Genomic DNA, 17,886 nt, shown 5'->3' with positions numbered 1-17,886 from the left:
TATAGGAAGCGTCATGTCTATGCAATCACAAGATTGCAGATGAGGCACTTCATTTGCCCAAAAAAAGAGCACTCTGTGGCGCAGCCGATCGCGCCACAGCTTCCGGCGCAATCGACTGGCCGAGCAAGTGCATAGACTTGCACTTGAGTGAGCGGTGGGCAGTGCTTCCGCCATCACTCAAGGAAGTGACATTGGCATGGCACTTCTCTGTTCTGCCGTCTTATCAGGTAAGGGGCTGCCGCATGGCAGCTTAAGCAATCTTGATCATTTATTCCACCCAGCCGCCGGTACCCCCTCCACATCGATCTATCTTATGGTGGTCGCACTCGGCAGCATACCCCAACCCCCCTCCCCACCTCCTGCTAAACAAGATTTAAAGAGATAGTGTTATCAGTGACCGGCAGCATACCCCCCCAAAGAAGCTTTAAAAGAAAAAGGGTTATTAATAATAACCCTTTTTTTTTTAAATCTTGTCTGGGGGAAGTATGCTGCCGACCACCGATATTAACCCTTTTTTAAAATCTTGTTGGGGGGGACAGGTATGGGGGTTAATGCTGCGTGGTCGGCAGCATTAACCCTCATACCTGCCCCCCCAAACAAGATTTACAGGTTGTAGATATGTGCGATTTGCATGTTAGATATGAGCAATTTACAGGCTGTAGATATGTGCGATTTACACAATGCGATTTACAGAATGCAGATATGTGCTATTCACAGGTTGTAGATATGTGCGATTTGCATGTTTTAGATATGTGCAATTTACATGTTGTAGATATGTGTGATTTACATGTTGTAGATATGTGTGATTTACATGTTGTAGATATGTGCGATTTGCATGTTGTAGATATGTGCAATTTACAGAATGCAATTTACAGGATGCAGATACGTGCTATTCACAGGTTGTAGATATGTGCTATTCACAGGTTGTAGATATGTGCGATTTATAGGTTATAGATATGTGCAATTTACAGGTTGTAGATATGTGCGATTTACAAGTTGTAGATATGTGCGATTTACAGGTTGTAGATATGTGCGATTTACAGAATGCAGATATGTGCTATTCACAGGTTGTAGATATGTGCGATTTGAAGGTTGTAGATATGTGCGATTTGAAGGTTGTAGATATGTGCGATTTACATGTTGTAGATATGTGCGATTTGCATGTTGTAGATATGTGCAATTTACAGAATGTGATTCACAGGTTGTAGATATGTGCTATTCAAAGGTTGCAGATATGTGCGATTTATAGGTTGTAGATATGTGCGATTTACAGGTTGTAGATATGTGCGATTCACAGGTTGTAGATATGTGCGATTTACAGGTTGTAGATATGTGCGATTTACAGGTTGTAGATATGTGCAATTTACAGAATGTGATTTACAGAATGCAGATATGAGCTATTTACAGGTTGCAGAAATGTGCGATTTACAGAATGCAGATATGTGTGATTTACAGAATGCGATTTACAGAATGCAGATATGTGCGATTTACAGAATGCGATTTACAGAATGCAGATATGTACGATTTACAGAATGCAGATGTGTGCGATTTACATGTTGCAGAATGCAGATATGGGCAATTTACAGGTTGCAGAAAGCAGATATGTGCAATTTACAGGTTGCAGAATGCAGTTATGTGCGATTTACAGAATGCAGATATGTGCAATTTACAGGTTGCAGAATGCAGATATTTGTGATTTACAGGTTGCAGATCTCAAATATGTGCGATTTACAGGTTGCACAAAAGGTGCCTGATGTGGTTATACACAAGATAGGCATGATTCATCTGCTTTAGCAGAGCCCAGTGTATAATGTGCAGCCTGGTATATGATGTTGATTCGCTAAGGGGTGTGGCTTGTGGGAAGTGGGAGGGGCCAAATCTGAGGGGCGTGGTCTTGCGCCCCCCATCCTAAAACTTCACCAGCCACCACTGGTAGGGACAGGACGCTGTGTGGAGCAGGGACAGTCAGTTTAATCACTAGATATTACTATTAGATCCACAATGGTGCTTTTAAGGACTGGTATAGGTATACAGTATAAAGGGTTGTACATGTATAATATACTTTATTTCAAATATGCAAAGTATATTATGGTGTACTGCTGACTGCTGTGCTCCCCGATTCTGCAGCTGTCTTTTATCAGTGTAGGGACTGAGGGACAGTTTGGTGTTCTGAGCAGAGACAGTCTGCAAATCACTAGCTACTAGGTCCACAAAGGTCCTTTTATAGGTGTACAGTTTACAGGGTTGTACATGTATACTATACTTTCTTTCAAATATAGAAAGCATATGCAGTGCTGCTGACCAATTCTGCAGCTGTCGTTTCTCAGTGTAGGGAGGGACAGTTTGTTTTTTGGAGCCGGGACAGTCTGCAATTCACTAGTTACTAGCTAGCTACTATTAGGTCCACAAATGTACTTTTAAGGACTGGTATAGGTGTACTATTTGGTGTGCAGTATATAGGTGTGTAATACACGTATAAAATACTTGCACATATAGAAAACATAGTATAGTGCATTTCCACTGTGCAGCATTATGACTGCTGAGCGGTTCTGCAGCGATACTACAAAGAGTGACAAACACAATTTAAAAAAGTATTATAACTGCTTTGATAGACCAGTGGCCCCCAAAAACGACAGATTGAAGCGGGGTGTTATATACCTTCTTCCACATACATACTGCACTTCTCTAGAGACTTTTGTCACTGGGTCATTTAAAAAATTGACAGGCAGAGGAAGAGGCAGACAATTTCGCAGGGGTGGTAGGGGTAGGACAGGAGCAACAGGCTTGAGCCAAAGTGGCAAATTGCAGAAGGTGCGTGCGATTACGTCAAAGGACGCACCAGACTTGGTTGAGTGGCTCGCTCAGCCTTACTCTTCTGCACCATCCTCATCCTCTCGATCTGCACCCTCTTCTTCACTCTCTGCTACGTGCACCCCCAAAGACACTACCACCAACAACACCACCACCACCACCACCACATACCTTCCGCTTGAGTCACAGGAATTATTTTCTGATCCATCACAAGACATTGCCGATGCGCAGCCACTCTTGGCATTGGATCAGGAAGAGGAGGTAGCAACAACCGCCACTCAGCAGTCTGATGACAGAACCCAGATCAGCCCAAGGAGGATGTTGGTCCCCGGTGTTGCTGCCTACTCCGAGATCTCTAATTATAGCGGTGGGGAAGGTGACGTTGGTGATGACGTGTCTAGTGATGTCACGTGGGTGCCCACAATAGAGGAAGAGGAGCCTCGTCTTCTACTTCTCCTCTCTCCTCACAATTATCCGCCACTCCACCTTCCATCATGCCATCCTCACGTTTTTCTGGAAAAAAGCAGGCTTCCGTGGGCCAAATGTTCGAGCGTAAAAAAATGATGATGCCGGATAACCCTCTTGCCCAATGGTTGACAGCTGGCTTATCAGAAATGATAGCCCGCCAACTACTGCCATATAAACTGGTGGACTCGGAGGCCTTTCGAAAATTTGTGGCCATTGGAACACCACAATGGAAGGTCCCAGGAAGGAAGTATTTCTCACAGAAGGGCATCCCAGAGCTATATGGCCATGTTCAGCGGCAAATGAATGTATCTCTGGCACACAGTGTCGGTGCCAAGATACATCTGACCACAGACATGTGGTCCAGCAAACACGGGCAGGGAAGGTATATAACTTTTAGTGCCCACTGGGTGAACCTTCTGACAGCCGTCAAGCATGTAACCCGTGGCACCCGTGTATATTTGGTTTTACCACCATGGATTGCATGCAGGCCTGCCTCTTCTTCTCCTCCTCCATCCTCCTCCCTCTCCTCCTTGGCTGACTCCTCCTTTTCCACTGTTAGCGTCTCTTCTACTGTGCCGCCCAAGCTCCCAGAACCTATTCGGCATGCCAGGTGAGAAGTTGCCATGCTGTGCTGCGTCTGTTGTGCCTGGAAGCCAAGAGCCACACTGGCCCTGCACTCCTTTCAGCTTTGCGTTCACAGGCAGATCAGTGGCTAACACTGCTCAATTTCACAGTTATGTGGTGTGTGACAATGGTGCCAATCTGCTTAGCACATTAAAACAGGGCAAAATTACGCACGTGCCATGCATGGCACATGTCTTAAACTTGGTCGTGCAGCGATTCGTTGTCAAATATCCTGGGGTCCAGGACATCTTGCGGCAGGCAAGGAAAATATCGGCCCATTTCAGAAGATCTTACACACGGCCATGACTCGCCTTGCTGACATTCAGTGGCGACACAATCTGCCAGTCAGACGTCTTATTTGCGATTGCCCGACGCAACCTTCTATATGCTTGATAGGCTGCTCCAGCAGAAACGTGCAGTTAACGTCTACCTGTACGAACTCTGCAGCAGAACAGGTTCTGGGGAGCTTGGTTTTTTTCACCGCGTTAGTGGCTACTCATGCGCGATGCATGCAGACTTCTGCGGCCATTTGAGGAGATCACCAAACTGGTCAGTTGCAGCCATGGCGCCATCAGTGACATCATACTTTATGCCTTCTTTATGGAGCGTGCATTGCGTCGTGTCATTGATCAAGCTGTGGAGGAGCAGGAGCGTGAAGATGAGGAAGTCGCAATGCTGGATGAATTCCCGGGGGGGCTACTCTATCTGAGACAAGTCAACAACAGGAGTCTGAAGAAGAGTCAGAGGAGGATGGTGCCGGGGTGGATGAGGAGGAGCAAGAAGAGCATGCTTTAAACCTTTCTGGGATCCCTGTTGTGCGTGGATGGGGAGAGGAGAATGAAGAGGACGACATTATCCTGGATGAAGAGCAGGAGCCAGGTGCAAATGGGGGCCTTCATGCTCCAGTGTTTTAACAGGGACCCCCGTATAAAAAGCATAAGGGTCAAGGACCAGTACTGGGTGGCAACGTACTTAGACCCCCGGTACAAACACAAAATGGTCGGAAATGTTACCGCTGTCACAGAGGGCTGGCAGAATGGAGCACTTCCAGGCCTTGCTTCGAGAAATGCTGCATTCTGCTTTTGCGTGCGCTGGCAGAGGAGCAATTCTCACTCCGAGAGAAGGAGTTGCGGGTACCAATCCAACAGCGCCTGCAAGAAGAGGGCAGTTTAAAGATGTGTTGGTGACTTCGGATATGAGGTCATTCTTTCAGCCGACCCATCGACAGGTGTCATCCGGATCCAGCATCAGGGAATGCCTAGACCGTCAGGTGTCCGACTACATTGGGTTAACGGCCGATGTGGACGCTCTGAGGAGTGATGAACCCCTTGACTACTGGGTGGGCAGGCTTGACCTCTGGCCAGAGCTTGCCCAATTTGCAATCGAATTGTTGGCTTGCCCCTCGTCCAATGTCCTGTCCGAAAGGACGTTCAGTGCAGCAGGGGGGATCGTGACCGATAAGCGCACCTCACATTTCTAAAAATGAATGAGGCATGGATCTCGGAGGAATTCAACACATGTGACCAGTAGATCATGTATATGCATAACTCTATAAACTATTTATTTAATCAAGCACACAGACCTTTTTTCTACATTTGGCTCACTACCTTGTACAAAAAAAAGCACACTATACTATATGCCCGTACCCTCCTGTTTGAAGAGGTTGAGCGGTGTCATATTTTTGGGGCCCAGCAGCGAGTTGCTGGTATTAGTGCTGTTGTCAGTGCTCTATATCTCAGTGCTGGTGTCAGTGCTCTATATCACGGTGCTGGTGTCAGTGCTCTATATCACAGTGCTGGTGTCAGTGCACTTTGTCACGGTGCTGGTCTCAGTGCTCTCTATCATGGTACTGGTCGCAGTGCTCTCTATCATGGTGCTGGTGTGGTGTTAGTGCTCTCTATCTTGGTGCTGGTCTCAGTGCTCTCTATCACGGTGCTGGTGTGGTGTCAGTACTCTCTATCTCAGTGCTGGTGTCAGTGCTCTCTATCACAGTTTTGGTGTCAGTGCTCTATATCACTGTGCTGGTGTCAGTGCACTCTATCACGGTGCTGGTATCAGTGCTCTATATCACAGTGCTGGTGTCAGTCCACTCGATCACGGTGCTGGTGTCAGTGCTCTATATCACGGTGCAGGTGTCAGTGCTCTCTATCTCGGTGCTGGTGTCAGTGCTCTCTATCACGGTGCGAGTGTCAGTGCTCTCTATCTCGGCGCTGGTGTCAGTGCTCTCTATCTCGATGCTGGTGTCAGTGCTCTCTATCTCAGTGCTGGTGTCAGTGTTCTATCTCAGTGCTGTTGTCAGTGCTCTCTATCTCAGTGCTGGTGTCAGTGTTCTATCACAGTGCTGGTGTCAGTGCTCAGTCTCTATCTCAGTGCTGGTGTCAGTGAGGGAGATAGCAGTGGAGAAGCCAATCCGTAGGCAGTGCCAGCACCATGGCTGAGGATCAGCACTGGACTGGCACCTCCGGACCACTGCAGTGGAGCCCTGCATAGGTGGGGGTAAGGGCCGGGTAGAGAGAGGGGCTGAAGCACAGGTTGGCACACTGGGACACTGGCACAGGACTGTGCTGCCCTGACTGTGGCACTGATCATCTCCTGCACCCCCTTCATAGCCTACCCTGACCTTCCCTCTCCTCCATGGCCCTCATGCGCTCCTGAATTGTCAAAATTTCCTATATAAAAAAAGAATGCTTGCCATTGTTGATCCCAGATTCACTTCATACATGTGTTATGTCAGTGTCCATGTGGTGGGACTATGTGTGCACAGCTAGTAAGTATTTTGTGACTGAAAATATGACCTGGAGGTTTTTAAGGTTCGCCTGCCATTAAAGTCAATGGCGTCCGCCGCAAACTTTGCGATTCGCAAACTTTTGGTCGTGTGGGAAGTTCGTCCATCACTACTCTTTACATCAGCAGATCGCTGTTCTGCCTCCCCAGGGAACGATCGGTGGGTCCGGGTCGGCATTGCATCCACTGGACCCCGCTCAATGGCTCCTACTCTGGCCAATAAACGCGCACCCCACCCCCCCCGCTGTCTATTACACAAAATGATGTACAGGCAATAGACTGCGGCAGGTCGGCTCTATCTGTGGTAGGTGGTCAGCAAGCGGGTTAAGTAGTATCACCTGCTGGGTTTGGATGGAATGGGGGGAGGGGGTTAGAACCTCAGGGGGGTCCATTTGTCCCGGTGACCAGTGGGACACATAAAGATGCATTTATTAAAAGTTTGCAGAGCTGCAAAAACTGCATTCATTCTGTGTGAATGACAGCAAAAGCGAATGTTACCAGGCTATTTACTCTCTGGGTCGGATGTTCTTCATCTATAAGAATAGTGTGAATCAGGAAAATACCGCCTTATGGCCACCAGATGGAGCTGTAGGTCATAGTTGTGATGGAAGCCACTTATAAACAAGTATTTATTTTTCATCAGCTCCCTCTAGTGGCCACAATGTGATATTTTCCTGACTCACTTTATGTTCCAATGACTGGAGAACATTCAACCGGCAGAGGAAATAGCCCAGTAATGTTCTATTTTGTCTAATGGAAAAAAAATCCAACATTTGAAAGTTCAGTAAATAGATCAATAAATCTCATCTAAATACATCCATCAGGTGTCTTCTTCTGGAATCTCTGGGATCTTTGTGTAATTCTTCCAGATCTATGGAGTCATCCCGTGTGAGACTTTCTGTGATAAAGACCGCCCACTGCTGCCCTCTCTCCTTGTGCAGGGGTACTGGTCTTGTCTCCGCCCCCCTCCTGTAGTTTTTATGTAGTGGGTGGAGCCTTCTGGGCCCCTCCCACAGCTCTGCTCTCTCTATTTGTGTAGGGTGACTGGTCTTGTCTCCGCCCCCCTCCTGTAGTTTTTATGTAGTGGGTGGAGCCTTCTGGGCCCCTCCCACAGCTCTGCTCTCTTTACTTGTGTAGGGTGACTGGTCTTGTCTCCGCCCCCTCCTGTCGTTTTCTGTAGTGGGTGGAGCCTGCACGGGCTATATACAGAGCAGTGATGAATGATGTTATAGCTACTCTTACAAGGTCATATCTGGGTTTGCAGAGACGTTTGCGGCACATGAAGGGGATTTGTATCCTTTGTGGCAATTGGGAAATTTATTTCAATTAATATTTTTGTGTCCGGAGTTCAGATTTATGAAAGAAAATAACATTTAGACTCCCCGGAATCCCCTCCCCTGGTGACCCGATAACAACTGACTTCTTTGGGCAGAACCCGGAAATCCCCCTCCCCCCAATGTTACATTGTACAGTCTTCTACATGAATCCTTCCAACTATGAGATCATAGTGTATCCTGTATGTGTGATGTCACAGTGAGGATACAAGGCACCGAGCAATGTCTGCACCGACACCTCACACCTTATATAGGGACTTCATCTGATATGTGATTGGTTTCTGAGTTTGATGTGCCCATGTGCTCCATTTCCTGATCAACTCCCCAACAAAGATCCCCCTCCCCAACAAAGATCCCCCCAACAAAGATCCATCCCCCCAACAAAGATCCCTCCCCCCAACAAAGATCCCTCCCCCAACAAAGTTCCCTCCCCCAACAAAGATCCCCCTCCCCAACAAAGATCCCTCCCCCCAACAAAGATCCCCCCAACAAAGATCCCTCCCCCAAAAAAGATCCCTCCCCAACAAAGATCCCTCCCCCAAAAAAGATCCCTCCCCCAACAAAGATCACCCTCCCCCAACAAAGATCCCCTTCCCCAACAAAGATCTCCCCAACAAAGATCACCTCCTCCACCAGCAAAGATCCCCCCTCCCCAACAAAGATCCTCCTCCCCCAACAAAAATCCCAATCCGACATCAAAGATCCCCCTCCTCCAACAAAGATCTCCCTCCACCAACAAAGATCTCTCCCAACAAAGGTCACCTCCTCCACCACCAGCAAAGATCCCCCTCCCCAACAAAGATCACCTCTCCCCATCAACAAAGATCCCCCTCCCCAACAAAGATCACCCCTCCCTGCCAACAAAGATCCCCCTCCCCAACAAAGATCACCCCTCCCCACCAACAAAGATCCCCCTCCCCCAAGAAAGATCACCCCTCCCCTCCAACAAAGATCCCCCTCCCCAACAAAGATCTTCCCTCCCCCAACAAAGATCCCCCTCCCCCAAGAAAGATCCCCCTCCCCAACAAAGATAACCCCCAACAAAGATCTTCCCACCCCCAACAAAGATCACCCTCCCCCCAAAAAAGATCCAAATCCACCATCAAAGATTTCACTCCCCCAACAAAGATCACCCTCCCCAACAAAGATAACCCCCAACTATTATCACCCTCCCCCAAGAAAGGTCACCCCTCCCCCACCAACAAAGATCTCCCCCAACAAAGATCACCCCTCCCCACAAAGATTCCCCCTTCCCCCACCAACGATAATCCCCCAACAAATACCCCCCTCCCCAACAAAGATAACCTCCAATTATTATCCCCCTCCCCCAACAAAGATCACCCCCCCCAGCAACAAATATCACTCTCCTCCCTCCCCCACCAATGATAATAAGGTCTGAGGTTGTGATAATCACTTGCTGAGTCTACTGACAAGCATAGAACTGAAGCTCTGATTCAACCTTCTTCAATGATTAGAATGAAAAGAATGATTCTTCTCAGAAGGTTGGCAGGTCCTGGGGAGGTTTACCTGCATTTAGTTCCTTGCTACAATCACAATCCTATTATTCTGTCAGATCAGCCGCGTCATCAATTTTGGTGACACATAAAGCTGTGAAAATGAAAAGCTGATTTTTGTGCATGTGACGGGCCGACTACACAGTTACCATTGCTGGACATCAGATTTTTCCGTTCTCTTTACAGCGCATGCACAGGAAAAATGATTGTATTTTACTTCCGCGTGCGGGCGAAGTATCCACGGTAGTAAAATCCAATCGTTCGGCTCCTTTCACACTTGTGCGACTTGAAAGTCAATGCAATTTTTGCCACGATTTTTACCGTGACTTTGATGCGATTTTGATGTGACTTGAAGGAATATTTATGTAATCTTGAGGTCTCTGAGGCCTCAAGTCACATCAAAATCGCACCAAAGTAGTGCAGTAACTACTCTGAAGTCGCTGTGACTGGAAGACACGCAGATATGAATGGTACTCATTGGAAATCTTGGGGTACGACTTGTCATGCGACTTTGTAGTCCCAAGTTGCATGATAAGTCACACAAGTGTAAAAGGAGCCTCATTATACACTGTAAAGACTACGGACAAATCTGATGGCAGCGATCTTACCTGTGAAGTTGGCCCATCAGAATGCAGAAAACACACAAAAAAACACGCTTTTCATTTACACGACTGTTTGTGCATCACCGTAAGTGGCAATATTGGCTGCTCCTATAGATTGCTTGATCTGACAGAACACCTGCTACCCAGGTTACTGAGCACAATCCTATACTCATATAATCATATACCAGACCCCATATGCAATAAAGAGAACCTGTCACTTCAACAAACGATCACATAGGGGCTTGTTAAGTGAAAAAATGAATAACATAAAAACTAAAACCATCCCCACCAACCCCGATATCTGCATGTGAATAAATGTGCGTAGGGCATGCGCGTGTACATAAACCATGATTGCTTCACACGTGACGTGTCACCACAAACGCTACAGTGACTGCAATCATTCTAGAAATATAATTCATGGTTAATGAATGTACTGTACAGGCTTTTACATTGTCACCCATTGAGAATTTAACACTTTCCTTCCTTTTTGATCAGTATGATCAGAGTTATAATCAATTGGATCATAGGGAAATGTGTTATAACTACTGGTGGTGACTCGCGGTTCTTTCAGTGTACTGGGTTCTAAAAACGGATATGATTCTTTAACTCGGTAACTTGTATGATTCTTTAACTCGGTAACTTGTATGATTCTTTAACTTAGTGTACTGTTTGATTCTTTAACTTGGTGTACTGGTTGATTGCTTAACTCGGTAACTTGTATGATTCTTTAACTTGGTAACTTGTATGATTCTTTAACTCGTAACTTGTACGATTCTTTAACTCGTAACTTGTATGATTCTTTAACTCGGTAACTTGTATGATTCTTTAACTTGGTAACTTGTATGATTCTTTAACTCGGTAACTTGTATGATTCTTTAACTCGGTAACTTGTATGATTCTTTAACTCGGTAACCTGTATGATTCTTTAACTTGGTAACTTGTATGATTCTTTAATTCGGTAACTTGTATGATTCTTTAACTCGGTAACTTGTATGATTCTTTAACTTAGTGTACTGTTTGATTCTTTAACTTGGTGTACTGGTTGATTTTTTAACTCGGTAACTTGTATGATTCTTTAACTCGGTAACTTGTATGATTCTTTAACTTGGTAACTTGTATGATTCTTTAACTTAGTGTACTGTTTGATTCTTTAACTTGGTGTACTGGTTGATTGTTTAACTCGGTAACTTGTATGATTCTTTAACTCGGTAACTTGTATGATTCTTTAACTTGGTAACTTGTATGATTCTTTAACTCGTAACTTGTATGATTCTTTAACTCGGTAACTTGTATGATTCTTTAACTTGGTAACTTGTATGATTCTTTAACTCGGTAACTTGTATGATTCTTTAACTCGGTAACTTGTATGATTCTTTAACTTGGTAACTTGTATGATTCTTTAACTCGGTAACTTGTATGATTCTTTAACTCGGTAACTTGTATGATTCTTTAACTCGGTAACCTGTATGATTCTTTAACTTGGTAACTTGTATGATTCTTTAATTCGGTAACTTGTATGATTCTTTAACTCGGTAACTTGTATGATTATTTAACTTAGTGTACTGTTTGATTCTTTAACTTGGTGTACTGGTTGATTTTTTAACTCGGTAACTTGTATGATTCTTTAACTCGGTAACTTGTATGACTCTTTAACTTGGTAACTTGTATGATTCTTTAACTTAGTGTACTGTTTGATTCTTTAACTTGGTGTACTGGTTGATTGTTTAACTCGGTAACTTGTATGATTCTTTAACTCGGTAACTTGTATGATTCTTTAACTCGGTAACTTGTATGATTCTTTAACTTGGTAACTTGTATGATTCTTTAACTCGTAACTTGTATGATTCTTTAACTCGGTAACTTGTATGATTCTTTAACTTGGTAACTTGTATGATTCTTTAACTCGGTAACTTGTATGATTCTTTAACTCGGTAACTTGTATGATTCTTTAACTCGGTAACTTGTATGATTCTTTAACTCGGTAACTTGTATGATTCTTTAACTCGGTAACTTGTATGATTCTTTAACTCGGTAACCTGTATGATTCTTTAACTTGGTAACTTGTATGATTCTTTAATTCGGTAACTTGTATGATTCTTTAACTCGGTAACTTGTATGATTCTTTAACTTAGTGTACTGTTTGATTCTTTAACTTGGTGTACTGGTTGATTTTTTAACTCGGTAACTTGTATGATTCTTTAACTCGGTAACTTGTATGATTCTTTAACTCGGTAACCTGTATGATTCTTTAACTTGGTAACTTGTATGATTCTTTAATTCGGTAACTTGTATGATTCTTTAACTCGGTAACTTGTATGATTCTTTAACTTAGTGTACTGTTTGATTCTTTAACTTGGTGTACTGGTTGATTTTTTAACTCGGTAACTTGTATGATTCTTTAACTTGGTAACTTGTATGATTCTTTAACTCGTAACTTGTATGATTCTTTAACTCGGTAACTTGTATGATTCTTTAACTCGGTAACTTGTATGATTCTTTAACTCGGTAACTTGTATGATTCTTTAACTCGGTAACTTGTATGATTCTTTATCTCAGTGTACTGTGTACTCCTGGCTCTTGTTTTAAGTTTGTATCCAGTTCCTGATTGTCACTGTGCTTTGAGTCAGCTGATTGGTTGCAGGGAGGGGCGGAGCTCTCTCACTCTAGGATCATATTACCACTGCCAGCTCTGCTGCTCTGCTATGTACTGAGGTCATAGTGAAATGTTTCAAACGAATCAGTTCACTCAGATGAATCGATTCATCCAGTTCACTAAAATGAACCGATTCAAAAGAACGATTTGTTCATGAACTGGACATCACTAGCTGACAGTCCTATTCACCCTCCTGGGGGTATTACTCGGTGCCCGGGGTGAGTGTTCCGTATGGGGGCCCTTCTACTCAATGCCTGCGGTGCGAATAGGGGCCCCTCTACTGCGTACTGGGGCCCGCCTTGTCTATAGGGGCGCCTCTGTTGCGTACAGGGGCCCCTCTGCTGCGTAGTGGGGCCCGCTCTGTGTATAGGAGATCCCCCTCCCCCAACTATATATATATATATATATATATATACATTTTTTTTTATACACCCTAGAGAATAAAATGGTGGTTGTTGCAATATTTTATGTCGCGCTATATTTGCCCAGCGGTCTTTCAAATGCAATTTTGTTGCAAAAAATTACTTTACTGAGTACAAAAAAATTACAAAAGGGCTAACTTTACTGGTGTTTTTTTATTTTTTATTATTTTATTTTTTATATAATGTGAAAGATTTTACATTGCGAGAATCGTGATCTTTTTTTATTCTAAGCAAAAAAATTGTGATTCTCATTTTTGCCAGAATTGTGTAGCTCTATTACATGGGGATCGCAGGGCTCCTCCCATGACGCTCAGAATTGATCGCAGGGCTCCTCCCACGACGCTCAGAATTGATCGCAGGCTCCTCCCATGTACACAAGTATCACAGACTTTGCCATGACCCTCAGAATTGATCTCGGGTTCCTCCGGTTTCCACTGATCACCCTTCAGATGTTTCTGAAGTCCAAGGAATTGTCTGTAGACCTCGGGGACAGGATTGTATGGAGGCACAGATCGGGGGAAGGGCACAGAAACATTTCTGTAGCATTGAAGGTCCCAATGAGCACAGTGTCCTCCATCATCTGTAAATGGAAGAAGTTTGGAACCACCAGGACTCTTCCTAGAACGGGCCACCCGGCCAAACTGAGCGATCGGTGGAGAAGGGTCTTAGTCAGGGAGGAGACCAAGAACCCCGATGGTCACTCTGACAGAGCTCCAGCATTTCTCTGCGGAGAGAGGAGAACCTTCCAGAAGAACAACCATCTCTGCAGCACTCCAAAGGTAAAAGGCACATGACAGCCCCATCTGGAGTTTCCCAAAAGACACCTGAAGGATCTCAGACCACAAGAAACAAAATTCTCTGGTGAAACAAAGATTGAACTCGTTGGCCTGAATGGCGTCATGTCTGGAGGAAACCAGGCACCGCTCATCACCCGGCCAGTACCATACCTACTGTGAAGCATGGTGGTGGCAGCATCATACTGTGGGGATGTTTTTCAGTGACAGGGAGAAACTGCCCAAAAATAGGAGTGCCGCGTTTGTAGCATCATCCTCCAAAATGACTTGAGGCTGTAATTGGTGCCAAAGGGGCTTCACCAAAGTATTGAGCAAAGGCTGTGGTCCTTGTGTACATGGGGGGGGGCTGTGATCATTGTGTACATGGGGGGGGGGGGCTGTGATCATTGTGTACATGGGGGGGGAGGCCTGTGATCATTGTGTACATGGGGGGAGGCCTGTGATCATTGTGTACATGGGGGGGAGGCCTGTGATTATTGTGTACATGGGGGGGGGGCTGTGATCATTGTGTACATGGGGGGGAGGCCTGTGATCATTGTGTACATGGGGGGAGGCCTGTGATCATTGTGTACATGGGGGGGGAGGCCTGTGATCATTGTGTACATGGGGGGGAGGCTTGTGATCATTGTGTACATGGGGGGGCCTGTGATCATTGTGTACATGGGGGGGAGGCCTGTGATCATTGTGTACATGGGGGGGAGGCCTGTGATCATTGTGTACATGGGGGGGAGGCCTGTGATCATTGTGTACATGGGGGGGGCTGTGATCATTGTGTACTTGGGGGGGAGGCCTGTGATCATTGTGTACATGAGGGAGGCCTGTGATCATTGTGTACATGGGGGAGGCCTGTGATCATTGTGTACATGGGGGGGGGGGGGGCTGTGATCATTGTGTACATGGGGGTGAGGCCTGTGATCATTGTGTACATGGGGGAGGCCTGTGATCATTGTGTACATGGGGGGAGGCCTGTGATCATTGTGTACATGGGGGAGGCCTGTGATCATTGTGTACATGGGGGGGGGGGGGGGGGAGGCCTGTGATCATTGTGTACATGGGGGGGGGGGGGAGGCCTGTGATCATTGTGTACATGGGGGGGGCTGTGATCATTGTGTACATGGGGGGAGGCCTGTGATCATTGTGTACATGGGGGGAGGCCTGTGATCATTGTGTACATGGGGGGGAGACCTGTGATCATTGTGTACATGGGGGGGAGGCCTGTGATCATTGTGTACATGGGGGGCCTGTGATCATTGTGTACATGGGGGGAGGCCTGTGATCATTGAGTACATGGGGGGGGGGCCTGTGATCATTGTGTACATGGGGGGGGAGGGGAGGCCTGTGATCATTGTGTACATGGGGGGGGGGAGGGGAGGCCTGTGATCATTGTGTACATGGGGGGGGCTGTGATCATTGTGTAAATGGCGGGGGGCCTGTGATCATTGTGTACATGGAGGGGCCTGTGATCATTGTGTACATGGGGGGGCTGTGATCATTGTGTACATGGGGGGGAGGCCTGTGATCATTGTGTACATGGGGGGGGCCTGTGATCATTGTGTACATGGGGGGGGGAGGGGAGGCGAGGCCTGTGATCATTGTGTACATGGGGGGGAGGCCTGTGATTATTGTGTACATGGGGGGGGGGCTGTGATCATTGTGTACATGGGGGGAGGCCTGTGATCATTGTGTACATGGGGGGAGGCCTGTGATCATTGTGTACATGGGGGGGGAGGCCTGTGATCATTGTGTACATGGGGGGGAGGCTTGTGATCATTGTGTACATGGGGGGGCCTGTGATCATTGTGTACATGGGGGGGAGGCCTGTGATCATTGTGTACATGGGGGGGAGGCCTGTGATCATTGTGTACATGGGGGGGAGGCCTGTGATCATTGTGTACATGGGGGGGGCTGTGATCATTGTGTACTTGGGGGGGAGGCCTGTGATCATTGTGTACATGAGGGAGGCCTGTGATCATTGTGTACATGGGGGAGGCCTGTGATCATTGTGTACATGGGGGGGGGGGGGGCTGTGATCATTGTGTACATGGGGGTGAGGCCTGTGATCATTGTGTACATGGGGGAGGCCTGTGATCATTGTGTACATGGGGGGAGGCCTGTGATCATTGTGTACATGGGGGAGGCCTGTGATCATTGTGTACATGGGGGGGGGGGGGAGGCCTGTGATCATTGTGTACATGGGGGGGGGGGGAGGCCTGTGATCATTGTGTACATGGGGGGGGCTGTGATCATTGTGTACATGGGGGGAGGCCTGTGATCATTGTGTACATGGGGGGAGGCCTGTGATCATTGTGTACATGGGGGGGAGACCTGTGATCATTGTGTACATGGGGGGGAGGCCTGTGATCATTGTGTACATGGGGGGCCTGTGATCATTGTGTACATGGGGGGAGGCCTGTGATCATTGAGTACATGGGGGGGGGCCTGTGATCATTGTGTACATGGGGGGGGAGGGGAGGCCTGTGATCATTGTGTACATGGGGGGGGGGGAGGGGAGGCCTGTGATCATTGTGTACATGGGGGGGGCTGTGATCATTGTGTAAATGGCGGGGGGCCTGTGATCATTGTGTACATGGAGGGGCCTGTGATCATTGTGTACATGGGGGGGCTGTGATCATTGTGTACATGGGGGGGAGGCCTGTGATCATTGTGTACATGGGGGGGGCCTGTGATCATTGTGTACATGGGGGGGGGGAGGGGAGGCGAGGCCTGTGATCATTGTGTACATGGGGGGGGGAGAGGAGGCCTGTGATCATTGTGTACATGGGGGGGGAGGCCTGTGATCATTGTGTACATGGGGGGGGAGGCCTGTGGTCATTGTGTACATGGGGGGGAGGCCTGTGATCATTGTGTACATGGGGGGGGGAGCCTGTGATCATTGTGTACATGGGGGGGAGCCTGTGATCATTGTGTACATGGGGGGAGGGAGACCTGTGATCATTGTGTACATGGGGGGAGGCCTGTGATCATTGTGTACATGGGAGGGAGGGAGGCCTGTGATCATTCTGTACATGGGCGGGGGGAGGCTGTGATCATTGTGTACATGGGGGGGGGGGGGGAGCCTGTGATCATTGTGTACATGGGGGGAGGCCTGTGATCATTGTGTACATGGGGGGGAGGGAGACCTGTGATCATTGTGTACATGGGGGGGGGGGGGGAGCCTGTGATCATTGTGTACATGGGGGGAGGGAGACCTGTGATCATTGTGTACATGGGGGGGGGGGCCTGTGATCATTGTGTACATGGGGGGGAGGCCTGTGATCATTGTGTACATGGGGGGAGGGAGGCCTGTGATCATTCTGTACATGGGGGGGGGGCCTGTGATCATTGTGTACATGGGGGGGGAAGCCTGTGATCATTGTGTACATGGGGGGGAGGGAGGCCTGTGATCATTCTGTACATGGGGGGGAGGCCTGTGATCATTGTGTACATGGGGGGGGGAGACCTGTGATCATTGTGTACATGGGGGGAGGCCTGTGATCATTGTGTACATGGGTTGGGGAGGGAGGCCTGTGATCATTGTGTACATGGGGGGGGGAGACCTGTGATCATTGTGTACATGGGGGGGGGGGAGGGAGGCCTGTGATCATTGTGTACATGGGGGGAGGCCTGTGATCATTGTGTACATGGGGGGAGGCCTGTGATCATTGTGTACATGGGGGGGAGACCTGTGATCATTGTGTACATGGGGGGAGGCCTGTGATCATTGTGTACATGGGTTGGGGAGGGAGGCCTGTGATCATTGTGTACATGGGGGGGGAGACCTGTGATCATTGTGTACATGGGGGGGGGTAGGGAGGCCTGTGATCATTGTGTACATGGGGGGGGGAGACCTGTGATCATTGTGTACATGGGGGGAGGCCTG

General features: G+C 47.3%; 1 protein-coding gene across 1 annotated transcript in view; it reads left to right on the top strand.

The window, feature by feature from the left end:
* LOC143981559 (uncharacterized) overlaps positions 1–17,886 on the top strand; it is a 71,580-nt gene that overhangs the window by 10,403 nt on the left and 43,291 nt on the right. The window lies entirely within an intron of this gene.

The sequence above is a fragment of the Lithobates pipiens genome, unplaced genomic scaffold (assembly GCF_037356315.1).
Source record: "Lithobates pipiens isolate NorthernLeopardFrog02 unplaced genomic scaffold, aLitPip1_a1.2 Scaffold_16, whole genome shotgun sequence".
Lineage (NCBI taxonomy): Eukaryota > Metazoa > Chordata > Amphibia > Anura > Ranidae > Lithobates > Lithobates pipiens.
The sequence above is the reverse complement of the archived record's forward strand: the minus strand, read 5'-3'. Positions and strand labels throughout refer to the sequence as shown.